This window comes from Lonchura striata, chromosome 12 (assembly GCF_050655825.1).
Source record: "Lonchura striata isolate lonStrDom1 chromosome 12, ASM5065582v1, whole genome shotgun sequence".
Lineage (NCBI taxonomy): Eukaryota > Metazoa > Chordata > Aves > Passeriformes > Estrildidae > Lonchura > Lonchura striata.
In genome coordinates, this window is record NC_140714.1 from 4,236,447 (window position 1) to 4,249,742 (window position 13,296).

General features: G+C 44.5%; 1 protein-coding gene across 25 annotated transcripts in view; it reads left to right on the forward strand.

Annotated features, from left to right (window-relative positions):
• Positions 1–13,296, forward strand: part of FOXP1 (forkhead box P1) — a 380,257-nt gene that overhangs the window by 285,122 nt on the left and 81,839 nt on the right. For 3 of the 25 annotated variants that reach the window (XM_085590040.1, XM_085590041.1, XM_085590043.1), the window contains exon 1: positions 7,490–7,619. The exons of the other annotated variants lie outside the window; for them this stretch is intronic. The gene's annotated coding sequence lies outside the window, so the exon portion shown is untranslated. Of the gene's footprint in view, positions 1–7,489; positions 7,620–13,296 lie in introns of those variants that run through there. 25 annotated transcript variants of the gene reach the window in all.

Sequence of the window (13,296 nt, forward strand, 5' to 3'; positions counted from 1 at the left end):
TAGGACTTTTCCAAACTAATACATGTTAAAGGTGTAAACCTATTAAAGGAGAGATTTTTCTGTACAGGGAACTTACGTAGATAGAAGGATTTACACTGTATTTTATTCTTGTATTATAAGGTATAAGGAACATTTGAGCAAATCCAGTCATTTCTATTATTACAATATCATACGTTTTTCATTCCATTTTATGCAGTTCTTCAAAAACTTTGGCACTAATTCTCTTTATATTGTTAGGAATTTTCTTTTAAAAACAGAATTCTTTTTCTCAAATAGTTAATTAAATTTTGAACTTCAAATACAGTACTTTTTTTTTTCCCTCCCAAGAATAGGGGTGTTAAATCCATTGTGCTGGCCAAATTACAGTTTGGATAGTTACATTCTCTCTGCTTAATCACCCTGCAATTTCATTCGAGTGAAGGATTTGGTGCCTCAGGTGTCCTGAATTCTTTCAGGGCTCTGTATGGTGAAGTTACTGCCACCCTCCACCCCAGAAGCTGCTGAGTTTGAGGGCAGAGAATTTTTGTCTCCTTCCAGAGATCAATTTTTGTAGTATTCCTCTCCTGCTACACACTTTGCAGTGAGTTTGTGCTTTTCCAACTCAAAATCTTTAGACTCATTTGAGGGATTTCTTTTGCTACAGGAAGCCAATTTTTTAAGGGACCACAGAAAAATTATTTTATTTTATTGTTTATCTTTTGCCATGATGGGTGCAGCAAAGGAGCAGATCCTGGCTGCCACACCCCATCCTCTCCAGCTCCAAGACCTGCTGCTTCTCAGCATCCTCTCTTTCCTTGTGCCTCAGGGTCAAGGAAGGGAAAGGATTGGAATAAGCAGCAGCTGGATTTGGATAGGAAGTGTTGATGGGTTGCAACCCTTGCTCACAGACAGGAGCTGCATTTGCCTGGAGAAGGGAAGCAGGAGAGAGGATCCTGTCCTTGAGTTGAGTTCGGGCCAGTTTATTCGGAATGAAGTGATAGATTGTGGCATTGGGCTGTGAAGGGCTGGAGTGAAGTACAAAGGAAAAGCCCAGAGCACACAGTGAGCCCTGCTTAGTGATGCACAAAGGACTCTGAGCCTCTGGGATGACCCCAAGGGATCGGGGAGCAAAGTCCTGTGGCTGGGCTGTTTGCTTAGCCAGCACGGCTGCCTGTTTCTCGCCCATGTGAAACCAGATGTTCACCATCAACATGACTGACACGGCCAAAGGCCAGGGGATGGCTGTGCTGAGGCTGGGGCTTCTCCTGCCCTGCAGTCTTGTTTTCCCAAAACAACAACACCTCCTCCTCCCCTCCCATTCCCCATCCTGCTGGGCTCAGTGAGGGGCTGCTCCTGACCCAGAGACAGTGAGGAGGAGGAGGAGCACACTGTGGCATCACAGGGTGGTGGTCATGAGGACACGTCATGACCAAGCCCTGCTTCCCAAAAAGCACATTTTCCATATACGTTTGATTCCTGGAGTCACAGGAGCAGAGATCCCAGTGCTGCTTCCAAACTCCATCCCTGGGTAGCACCAGCAGTGTCACAGCTTTTCTGTGCACTCCTATCTAACCATGAGGGCTGTTGACTAAACACCTCTTTAAGAAATAATTTCGGTTGTTTTGTTGCATGTATCAACTTAACTGTTCTGCTTTTTAAAGAAGAGATAAAGTTCTTCCCTTGGCTGCCTTCTTTAAAAAAATTAAAAATAGCTTTTGAATGTTGGAAGAAAACTTGGAACTGTGAGCCAGCTAAATAAACTGTATCATGAAACCTTGGGGACCACTGAAATTGGAACAGTGGCCCATTACTGCTAAGAAGGTGTTTTATTGAAATACATTGAAAATACTCTGATATGTGTTCCCAGCAGAGTGAGTGAAAAATGACAATGCCCAGTGGTGATAGAGAGTGTTCTCACAGGAATACCAGAATACAAAACTCAGCACTCCTGGACTGTGAGCACAATGGTCTGATAGGTGTTATTACCTAAAGGGACCCATAGTTAATCAGTTTTATTGTAATTTATATTTCTGGTGATACATTCACGTGTGTAGTTTGGGTTGTTGTGGAAGCAGACCTGGGTTTTTAAAGAGGATCCTCGGTGAGTGAGATGAAGCATTAAATCTCCTGGTGAGAGAGGCAGATTACCAGGAGAGGGCAGTGCTTCCAGCACTGCATTCCACACCAGCCCCAAACTGGGGTGATCCAGCCCAAAAGACCCAGCTGGGGACCCTGGGGCAGCTCCAGCCCTCCACCCGCTCCTGCACTGCGACACCGGGCAGGAGGTGACCGGGGTGGCCAGGAGTTCACTGGTTAATACTTAACAGGCAAAAATGTGTTTGATTGACATTAGTTTTGTTGATGTTTCTTTCTGTGGTTTTTTTCCTTACCATGGCAACTTTAACATCACGACAAAACACCTACTTTTCCTCTCGGAGCCATCGCTGTTGTCATGCCCAGTGGGTTATTTTGGTAGACAGGGCTTGTTCTTTTCAAGTGGAGGTGTTCCCATCTCCTACCAGATACCACCTCCAGTCTTTCCTGTCCTAAGAAGGTTTTCTCTGTGTGAACACTGTTTCAACCCATGGCAAAAAAAAAAAGAATAAAATCGGAGTTTTAGTGGAAACTGCAGCATTTCCTCTACTGTACGTGACATAAATGTCATCTCACATAATTAAGGAAAGTAACTGAGAACAGTTAGTGGTGATTACCTCTCAATATATTGTGTACTTTGGGGCAGAAAAATAAATTATGAATAATGCCCAAGCATACGTGGAACAATTTGCACACTGTGTTGTGAGTGATGCAGACCTGCTGGTAGAAGAGTGTGCTAATAAATTTTACTTTGTGGCGGAAACAAGAGATTACAGTTTATTAGGAAAGGAGATGGCAATTTATTAAGATCAATCAAATATGAATGCACAGCAAAAATTATGCCATATTTATTTATTTATTTATCTAGAAGCATGGGGGGGAGCAATTATACAAAATTTGTTGTTTACCTGTGATGTTTGATTCATTATTAATATTTTTATGTTTAGAGGGAACCATAATTTTGCTGAAATGTCTTCCATAACTCCTGTACAATCATATTCATAACTCACCTGAATGTTGACACATCCTGCTGTGTATATATAAATTAACTAGTAACACTGGCATTATAAAATGATGCATTAAATGAAGATGTGAATGGTAATTTAAAGCATGCCATGAAGTGAAATTTAAACCATTGTACAATACTGAGGAGATTTAAAGAGCCGTGTTCATGCAGAATTTGCAGGGCCAGTAAGAAAAATGACAGTTTCACATCAAAAAGGAGAAGAGTAACAGAGACACAAGGATTACCGAAATGTTAATTGCTTTGGCGTTATGTTTTGTTAGACACCATCAGCCTAAAAATCAGATTTCTGCCTGAAGATATTTTACCATGAGGGCTTTAGCTGAGATTATTTAAAATGACCCAAAAAAACTGTTTACTTTGTCCTTTTTCTCAGCACTTTGTGGGTTATAAGTTTCACTGTTTCCTGTTTAGTCAGTTGTTTTCCCCATTTGTTTTTGTAGGTCTTTCAAACAGCAACGAGGGAAAATGAAGCATTCTCAAAACAGGAAAATATGATTTAACCCCACAAAAATGGGCCTGGGGATCCAGGAGTGGGAATAGTATCCGAGATGGCCTTTTTCCCTCAGAAGTGCAAACAGCAGTTTGGTTTTTCAGCGGCCCGTGGCTCCAGGCTGAGTGCTGAGCAGCCTGGTTTGGCCCTGGCCTGTGCCAGCCTTGGCTGGCCCTGCTGGGCGGGTGGGCTCCTCTGTGCCACAGAAGCACTGGCACCCAAGTTCAGCTGAATTACTCCCACATTTCTGTTTGGCAAGCAGGGCACAGGATCTGGCCCGCTCCCAGCTGCCAGAGTGCAAAGTGGGACCTGTTTGGCCGTGCCTGCTCAGAACATCTCAAGGACTAAGTGCAGATGTATCGCTGGTTTAGGTAGAAATTGCCTCGTATTAGACATAAAATTGACTCATTTGGGGCAGGTTGACTCTGGTTAGAGAAAATTGCGCTTTGTGGATGTCTTGTCTTTTTTTCTTCCCTGCCCTGCAGGCAGCTGAGGCTTTTCTGTAGGCAAGTCTGAGGTGTCTGCATGGAAAGGTACCTGCAAAAGTCTGTGAATAAAGTGTACATGTAAAATAATGGCATAGCAAAATCATTTATTCCACTATCCTTGTCATAATTCATGATCTATTTCTCTCACTTGGACCTTAGAGCTTAGTTCCAATGATAGTTTTCTTTCACCTAGGTGAAAGATACCACCACCTAATATGGATCAGCTCCTATGGGCACACAGTGCCAAATAGCCATCTAGCCTGCCATGCTCTCTCCCAGTTATTTTTAATTTATTACTTTATGTGTCCTGTTTTGAATATCCCTGTCTGATGGTCTCTGTCTGTGATGACTCTTCGTAATTGAATGGAATTAAAGTGGGAGTTTATGGTTCTTCTTGGTCTTTTAAAATATTTTGCTGGCTTAGAAATGCGTTATATTTCATGGTGACCTTGCTTAACAAGTGCTACCATCTCTGAGGCTGAAGTTTTTAGCCCGGAGCAGATGTTGGCTGAGCTTGCAGGTATGAAGCTTTTATATGAAAGGGTATAAAACGCTTTAAAAATACAGCTTGCAGGTTCTGTGGCCTGCACTCAGTGCTTAGATAGCACCTTTCATTTTTCAAAGTGTTTTGCAAATATTGGTCTACAGAAGATCCTGAAACAAGTTGTATTATGCCCGTTTTGCAGATGAGGAGGCAGAGATGTTGCAGTTATTTTTAATTTATTACTTTATGTGTCCTGTTTTGAATATCCCTGTCTGATGGTCTCTGTCTGTGATGACTCTTCGTAATTGAATGGAATTAAAGTGGGAGTTTATGGTTCTTCTTGGTCTTTTAAAATATTTTGCTGGCTTAGAAATGCGTTATATTTCATGGTGACCTTGCTTAACAAGTGCTACCATCTCTGAGGCTGAAGTTTTTAGCCCGGAGCAGATGTTGGCTGAGCTTGCAGGTATGAAGCTTTTATATGAAAGGGTATAAAACGCTTTAAAAATACAGCTTGCAGGTTCTGTGGCCTGCACTCAGTGCTTAGATAGCACCTTTCATTTTTCAAAGTGTTTTGCAAATATTGGTCTACAGAAGATCCTGAAACAAGTTGTATTATGCCCGTTTTGCAGATGAGGAGGCAGAGATGTTGAAGCCATTGACTGCCTTGAAATAGTGCAGGCCACTGCAAAACCAGGCTAGAAACACTGCAGACTGAGCTCTCAGAGAAAGAGGCATTCTCAACATCGGAGACATTAAAAAAAAAAAAACAAAACAAAAAAAAAAAAAAAAAAAAACCAAAAAAAAACCACCAGAATTCCTAGGTGACTTGCCCATGGCTGGGAAGAATTGTTAGTGCCAGAGCCGGCACTGTGCTTTTGGTTCACATGTAGCTCTCGCAGCCTTGGGCTTGCATTGACACATTGCACTTTTTCTTTGCCCCTGGAAAGAAGAGAAACGCCTTGAGCAAAGTGGTAGGCTTCACAGAATCCCCCTTTTTTAATAAATAGAGTAATGCACAGCTTGGCTCACAGCTATGTGATCAGTCACTGACCAGGGCAGGAGGAAGGCACTGGCCTTGGATTGAGCTGTGTGCCTGGATATAGTGATACTGGAAAATAAGAATTGATGATGTGAGAATAGGATTGAGGCTTGTCTAGGTGAGAAGTTTCTGCTGAGGAAGACGAGAGGGATCAAAAGATTTCCCAACTAGGATCTGTAGAGCATCCTCTGATGGTCTGCAGATTCTGCCTGGGCATGCAGCCCCCTGCTAATTTTGGCTACAGAGTTGGTCAGGGTGTGTTAACACTCAGAGCTTTCCTAATGCTGCTCCTTTGCTGTCGGGGCTGCTGGGAACGCTGCCACAGCAACACTCTTAGAAATACAGCAGGAAGGAGAAGGTGGTGGCAAGAGAACTGTTGAAAAGTTTAAGTCTGTGCATTCTGTCGTGTATTTCCCAAAGCAATCCAAGTTCCTCGAGATCACTTTGAAGTCCAGGACAGGAAGGATTTCTCTTAAGCACAGGTGATAATTATTACTAGTGCGTGGCATGCTTTATGGTTTATGTTATTGCTGAGCTCCCAGTGTGCGGGGGGCTGTGTGTGTACGTGTGTGCTTAACTCTGCACAGATACAACACGGATAAATCCTGGCTGCTCCCATGCCCTGTCTGTGCTGACCTGCTCAGGGCAGCTGTGCCCCTTTAAGAGGCAGGCACTTTCTGATTCATGTAGACTGTTTCTGGCAGATTTAGGGTCTTGCAAAAGATGCCCTTAGTCCCTTATTAAATATTCATAAGAGGGTGGGGTCATATTTTTGTGACCTGAAAAAAATCCCATTAATAAATTTGTTATCTGACACGAAAACACTTTAGGGTGGAAAGCAATCCGTATCGCATCCCACTTAACATCACATCACAGGTTGTCAGTAAATTGGGTCCTTTGTCTTTGCTTCTTGTGAGGTTCTTCAGCAGCATCACTAATGGGGCTATTGTCTGACAGCCCCGACTCCTGCAAATAACGGGAGTTTCTGCTGGGAATGGTGCAGGGCAGCTTCTTGTCTGCTCTTGTGCTTGCATGTGAAGTAACTGAGGAGTTACTCTCTGCATCAATTTTGTCTTCAGAAACTATGTGAAAAGGTAAAGAAAACTGTAATTGAAATAGGGGGGGAGAGGGTTTACGAAATATTGCTGCCTAAGATGAAGTGGTTTGACTCGATGATCTCTGTGGAATCCGGCTCAGCATATGCTATGGATGGGAGCTTTTTGGGGAATGGAAAACAGGACATCAGGTCTGTGGCAATCCCTGGGTTAGAGCGCACGAACGTAGGGTCGAGAAGTCTGGAGAAGCATTTTCTGGAGCTCGCCCGCCTGAGTTTGTGAAGCTTGTTCTGAGTGAGGCGTACCCCACGTTTGAGAGGTGCCCCAGACCCAAGCACAGCGGCTTTGGGCGCACGGAGCAAGAGGCTCGGCTGCCTTGGATGCGTGCGGCCGTGCAAGTCCCCGGGCAGGGCTGGCAGGGGGACACGGGTACCAGGCGCGGCCGAGGGAAGAAGGGGAGATGCTCCCCTCCGCAGGCCGGGCGCTCTGCCCCGTTTTGGCGCAAACTCCCGCCAGAGGCACCTTGTGGTCGTTCCTTTATTCCTCCCAGTTCTATTTTCCCATCCCGAAACGCCGGGGTCGTGCGGCAGAGCTGTCGGGCAGGCAGCAGGAGAGCGACAGCCGCTTTCCGCGGGAGACGAGAAAGTTGCGGGGCGGGCAGGAGGCTCCCCGGGCGAGCCGCCAGCGCGCTGTGCCGGCGCTTTCGGCTCCGGGGGGGGCGTCCAGCCGCGGTGCCCGGGCGGGGGGCGGGGGCGGCCCGCGGGGCGCCCCGTTCCGGGGCGGGGTGTGCGCGGCGGCGCAGGGCGGGGCCGCGCGGGTGGCGGCGCGGCGGCGGCAGCCCGCGAGCAGCGCGCCCCGCACTCCGCCCGCGCCCGCGGAGGCTCCGCAGCGCTCCGCGCCCGCCGCTCCGCCAGCCCGCTCCATGGCCCGGCGCGCCGCACGCCGCCCGCCGCCGCCCAGGTGGGTGCCCCGCGGGGGGATCGGGGGCGGGAGGCCCGCGCAAAAGTGGCGGAGAGAGCCGCGGCGGCCTGGAGGAGCCGCGCGGTCCCGGCTCCTCCGCGGGAGGGAGGAGGGAGGGACGGCGTGTGCGCCCCGCAACTCGCCGGGGGTTTTTCGAAGTGAGGAGCGGAGCGTGCCGCCCGGCGCCTGTCGTGACAGCCGGGCGGGCTGTGCCGCAGCGCTGGAGTTGGGAAGAAGAGCGAGGAAGGGGGGAAAGTGCACGGAGCCGGATAAAACACAGTGTCAGGTTTAAATGTCAGGAGCCGGGATCGCTGAATGGACTCGCTAGTCAATTTACCAGGGGGAAATTAAGTGAGCGAGCTTTGTTTTTGACATTGACTGGTGCTGTGAACCCCGGCGAAATGGATGTAACGGGATCTCGGCGCAGCCGGGCTCGGTGTCAGCGTTGCAGTGCGAGTGAGCTGAAATTTCGAGGGTGGTGGTGGTGGCGGGGAGGAGGGAACCCTTAGGAAGTGGGTGGTAAGTTTAGAGCAAAGTGCATATACACTCTTCCTTTCTGCAATTAACTCCTTCAAAGCCAGCTTGTTTCCGAAGGCAGTGAGAGTTGTGACCTGTGCTGGTGGCAGGGAAAAGCCCCTCGGTAACGCGACACAGTCCTCCCGGTGCGTGTGCCGGCGTTCGACACGCTACCATTTCATATTTTTAAATAAAAACAAGTTTGGTGGCAGGAAGTGTGAATCATTCAGGGTGACCAAGATCTGTTTATGAAAACCAAACGGTTGGATTTATTCTAGCAGTTGAGTGTTGAGTTGTGAACTACAATAAATCGCTGAAGTTTATTTCTAATAAAATGTGACTTGCGCACGCTAGTCTGCCTTTTTATAAATAAACTTAAATGTTAAATCTTTTCTTTTATTTGGATCCCAGCTGATTCTCATGCCTGATGCTCCTGGGCCCAATCCTGGAATGCCTTGTGCATGTGCAGTAGCTGTAGTAGGCGAGGAGGCTCTTTACCCTCCTCTCCTCCCAGAGCCGTAAGCACGCTGCTAAATTATTATTTACCAGATCGAACCCCTCCTAAGTGTGTTTAATGTGCAGAGCTTTCTGGCATCTCGCACATCTTTTACACCAAGTTGAAAGGCATTTCTGTTTGCTTCTAAAAGTCATGGCTACAACACATGTGCACATGTGCGTATGTCATTAGAGTGTGGTTCTGTCTGGTAAAGAAATGGCTTTTGTTGATTGTATATTTATTGTAGTAGCAGCCTAGGAAGTCTCTAAAAGCAGGCTCTGTCCTCTCCTCGCAGCCAGCGGAAAATCTGCTGTCAGAGGGCTTTCAGTGATCTCCTGTGGCTACGTCCAAAAAATTTCATTGATAAGGCTGCAGAGATGAAACCTGAGTCCTGCCTGAGCGGAGTAGCTGCCTTGGCCTAGACTGTGATAGAGCTGAACTGCAAACTGATTGGTCTGACACTTTATAATCAAAGTTGATTTATTGTTCATTAGTAGTGCATTAGCCCTTTCAGGCAAGACAGTTATTTGTGTAGTGGCCTGTCAAACAAAAGACCGCTAGCACCTGTCATTTCTAAACCATGAGATAAGCAAGCAGATATTAAGATAATGCAAATAGGAATACAGTAGAATGAGGTAAAGTTCTAGCAATTTCTCTGTAAGAAATATTGTTTCATTTAACGTGCTCATGCTTAGCAAATAGAGGAACTGGATTTTACAGTGAAGGGGTTTCCCAGCACCAGGACCGTCAGGAGGAGAAGGTTCTGGGAATGAACTGCGCATCCGTGGCGTGTGGTTTCAGAGCACTTCAGAGGTGAGGAGGTAGTTGGGGCAGATAATGAATTGGGGAAAGCCAGTCACTGATACAGAAGGAAGATGTAAATGCTGTTTTGTACCCTTTATTTAATTTTGTTTGATTTTGGTTTTCATGTGAGAGCAAGACTGAGGCACTTTTTGTGCTTTTTTCCCCTGACTCCTTCCTCCTCTTCCCAATGGACAGATGTCATGAAAGGATGCTCTTACTGGCAGGGGTTAATTATATGAAAACTTGATGACATCACAGCAGAGCTGTGAGAATGTCAAAATACATCTGCTGCCATATTCAGACATATTGCTCTCCCTCCTCTCCCCCTATATCAGCTCCCCTCCCCTCTCAAAAGGGAATGATCTCATGACATAAAACAGAAAACAACACAAGTGTCAAAAGAAAACAAAATTAGTGAACTTTTGTCTGCCACCATAGAAACGAGGATTAACTTATGTTATTCCAGAGCATGGAATGGAGACTATCTGCATGAGGATATATAGTGTATTGTCTTCTGTGAATTTTCATTTGACAGGGATTTTGGAGGCTGTGATCTTAATTAAATCTCAACTGACTCAAATAATGCATCTAAAGGCATGCAGTGTTGCGTAACCTTGCTGAGTTGGTAAACCATAAATCATCAGAAAGCTTATGATAGGAAGGGCTGCTTTGAAATTTTTTTTGTTTGCTACAGTTGGTTTGTTTTTTTTTTTTCTGAGTCTTGTTTAACATTCACTTTACTGTGCTGTGCCATTGTGCCCTCCCTTTTCTAAGCAGTGTTATTTTTGCTTTAAAAGGAGAAAAAAAAAAGCTCTGAGACATGCTCTGACCAGTCACTCAGCTGATCTAAAGAGAAGTCATAAATACAATGGGATTGACAGGGAAGAAATAAAATCCCTGCGCTGTTTTTGCAGGGACCTCAGTGCTCAGAGGAAGGTGTGGGTGCCTCACGTTCTTCTGGGGCTGGATGAGCCCTGCACACGTTTTAGAAGTGTCGCTCTTAACCCCACGCTGAAATGTGTGCTGGGGTGTGAGCAGTGATCAGACCCCATGGTAGAGTGGCAGCAGTGGGTCACAGACGGATGATTGCACCGATGGACGGTGGGCTCTGATGTCTGCACGAGCTGAGTTGGTTTTAGTTGTGTGCAAGGAAGAAAAGGGTTGCAACAGTTGTGTGGAGAAGGATGAAATGGATTTTTAGGCATTGAAAGCGAGGTAGGGCAGTCAGAGCGATTTCTATGCACCGTTTTAACCTGACAGTGCTCAAGCACCCTTGTTGCTTGAGAATTAAGTTGTTTTTAAAATCATGAAATTATTACTTCAGTTCAAAATGCATTGGTTTTTGTGTCTGTGATTATATGCTCCGGCAGCTGAAGAAAGGTAAGGGGAGAAGGATTTTTGCATTCAGAAGTTTAAGGAGTTTAAAAAGCTCCTGTGCTTTTCTGCGCTGTATTTCTTAGTCTTTTCAGAGCTGCTGTAGACAAACGTGAGCTGGGAGGACACAGCTCTTGGATTTACTTTCTGTAAAGGTTTCTCAGTAGCAGGATAACTTACTGGTGTTGTTTTTCTCCCCTCTTTGCTATGGAAAAGCGGTAGCAAGGGTAGTTTTATCAACACCTGCAGAACTAGATTGTGGGAAAGTCCTGACACCATAAGCTAAATTTGTTATTGTTTGGTGAAAGGCTTGGCTGGTTTTAAGCAGTTTGTTTGTTTTATTGAAAGCAGAACTGCATTACTGGAAACTACTTTGCTGTAGTTGAGTTAAAATGTCCTGTCCTGTTCTGTTTTTATAAGGTGCTTACTTGTTCAGCTTCGCTTTCCAGTTAAAAGGAAAGGGGAAAAAAATCCACCATATACTCATCTGCAGATTGAAGTGTCTGTGTAGAGACTGGGAGAGACGCAGCACTGGCAAATATCTCTGCCCTAGCCTTTTTTTCTTCTATTTTTTTTTTCTTTTTAACCTTTCCAGCGTGGTTTCCTGCACTAGCAGGAGGACCTGTAGTCTGTATTGAAGTTGAATGAATGTTACAGAACCCAGACTGAATATTGAACAAATAAGAGGAATTGCTGATTGTTCTGTGCACTAGTTTCGGACGTGTTTGCCTTCATTGATTAGGTAAGATGCTCTGTTATTTGGTAGGGACAACAACCCCTCCTCCCCAAACTGACAACGGGTTTTAATTTTTAAGCTTTATCTTGCCCTTAAATCTGAAACATCATTGTTCAAATAACTGAGAACAAGGTAAACCAACAACATCAAAAAGGTCGGCTTCTGTGATTTCTCAAGGGCTTGTTATTTTGTACTTTCCAATTCTATTTGATGTCTTGACAAAACAAGATGACACAAGGGAGAATACATTAAATTTTGATTTTCATCTAACCTGTTACAGTAGTGGCAGCTTAATTTCTTTTACTTTTTACCGAAGACGGCTTTTTGCACAATTACTCTAATTGCCACGCCACTTTATGAGAAGGTTTCTTTGCGGGTTTCCCATTTGCCTTGATTTTGTGAGGCATTTTTTTGAACGTGCTTTGACCTTTAACACGGCGAGCTGGCTGGTTGCAGTGCGTCTTCATTAGAAGTAAATCAGTGAATGGCAAAATTGTCAAAGAGGCAACTGATGTTTTCTCATTAGAATCTAATTTGCACCGTTGTGCTTAGCTGTGATGTTCAGCTGTAGGTGTCTGCCATAGGTGCGAAAACCTGCACATTTTTAAGCAAATAAAGTTTACAACTGTTATCAAGGCGTCACTTGGAGCCAGAGTGGCAAAGGCAACCCGAGTGTTTAAGCAGAGCTCTGGTTTGTGTGGGAAATAAACAGCATGATTTAACCAGGTGGGGTTTTTTCTCAAGAATCAGTAATTTTTTTTTTTTTCAACTGGCCACGACAATGTACGTCATCTCAAATGCCCTGGGTTTGTTATGGATTTGATTCTTTTCAGGGTTGCAGAGAAGGTTTATCCTTCCTAGAAATCTGTTGGGAGTTGCAGATCTTTAAAATCTGCCCTAAGAAAAAAAAAAGAAAAAGCCCCTCTGTATAGCACTTCCCTTTCACTCACATGAAATTCTGGGCATATTAAATGTTGCTGGTTCAGTCATGGTCTTTTATTATTTAATTAAGCTCTCCATAATGTATGTGTGAATTAATACACAAATGTAAGGAGTCTGACACCATGATCATTGTCAGTATATTAAGGGTATTTGGGAGACAGGGTTTCAAGGGGTTTTCAAGGGCTTTAGTGGTATTTTGGATGTTTCTAAGCAGGATTGCTTTTAGTTTATTTGAGGCTTTTTTGGCAGAATATGTTGATCTAACATTTCCCTTCCTAAACTCTGGAAAAAAAAAATGCAGGGTTTTTTCTCTCTCTCTTTTTTTTTTTTTTTTTTTTTTAACGGAATTATAAAATCACCACTGTTTCAAACCATGTACAGCGGATTATATAATTTTTCCTTTCATGCTAGAGATGGAAACAAAAATGGTAACTTTTTAAAATGTGAAAAATTATGATGGTAATCTCAAGCTTAAAATCTCACTCATCTTTTTAAAGGGGTATTTGGATGTGTGAGTGTGTATGTTCTGGTTTAGTCTCTATTTGACAAATGTTAGATGTAGAAAGGATTTAATTTATGTAAACTTTATATTTTTATGCAAATTAAATGGGTATTTATTATAGCAGAAACAATTATCCTGGCACTTAGTGAGAAACCTGGTATGCATGAGAAGTGGAAGATAAGATCAGATGTTTCATTCTGTAAACAAATACGAAAATATTCCGGTTTTTCCTCAGCTAGAAGAGAATGCAGAAGAGGCAGACATCCTGATATGCCAGGGAATGTGATCATATCCCATCATTTTGCCT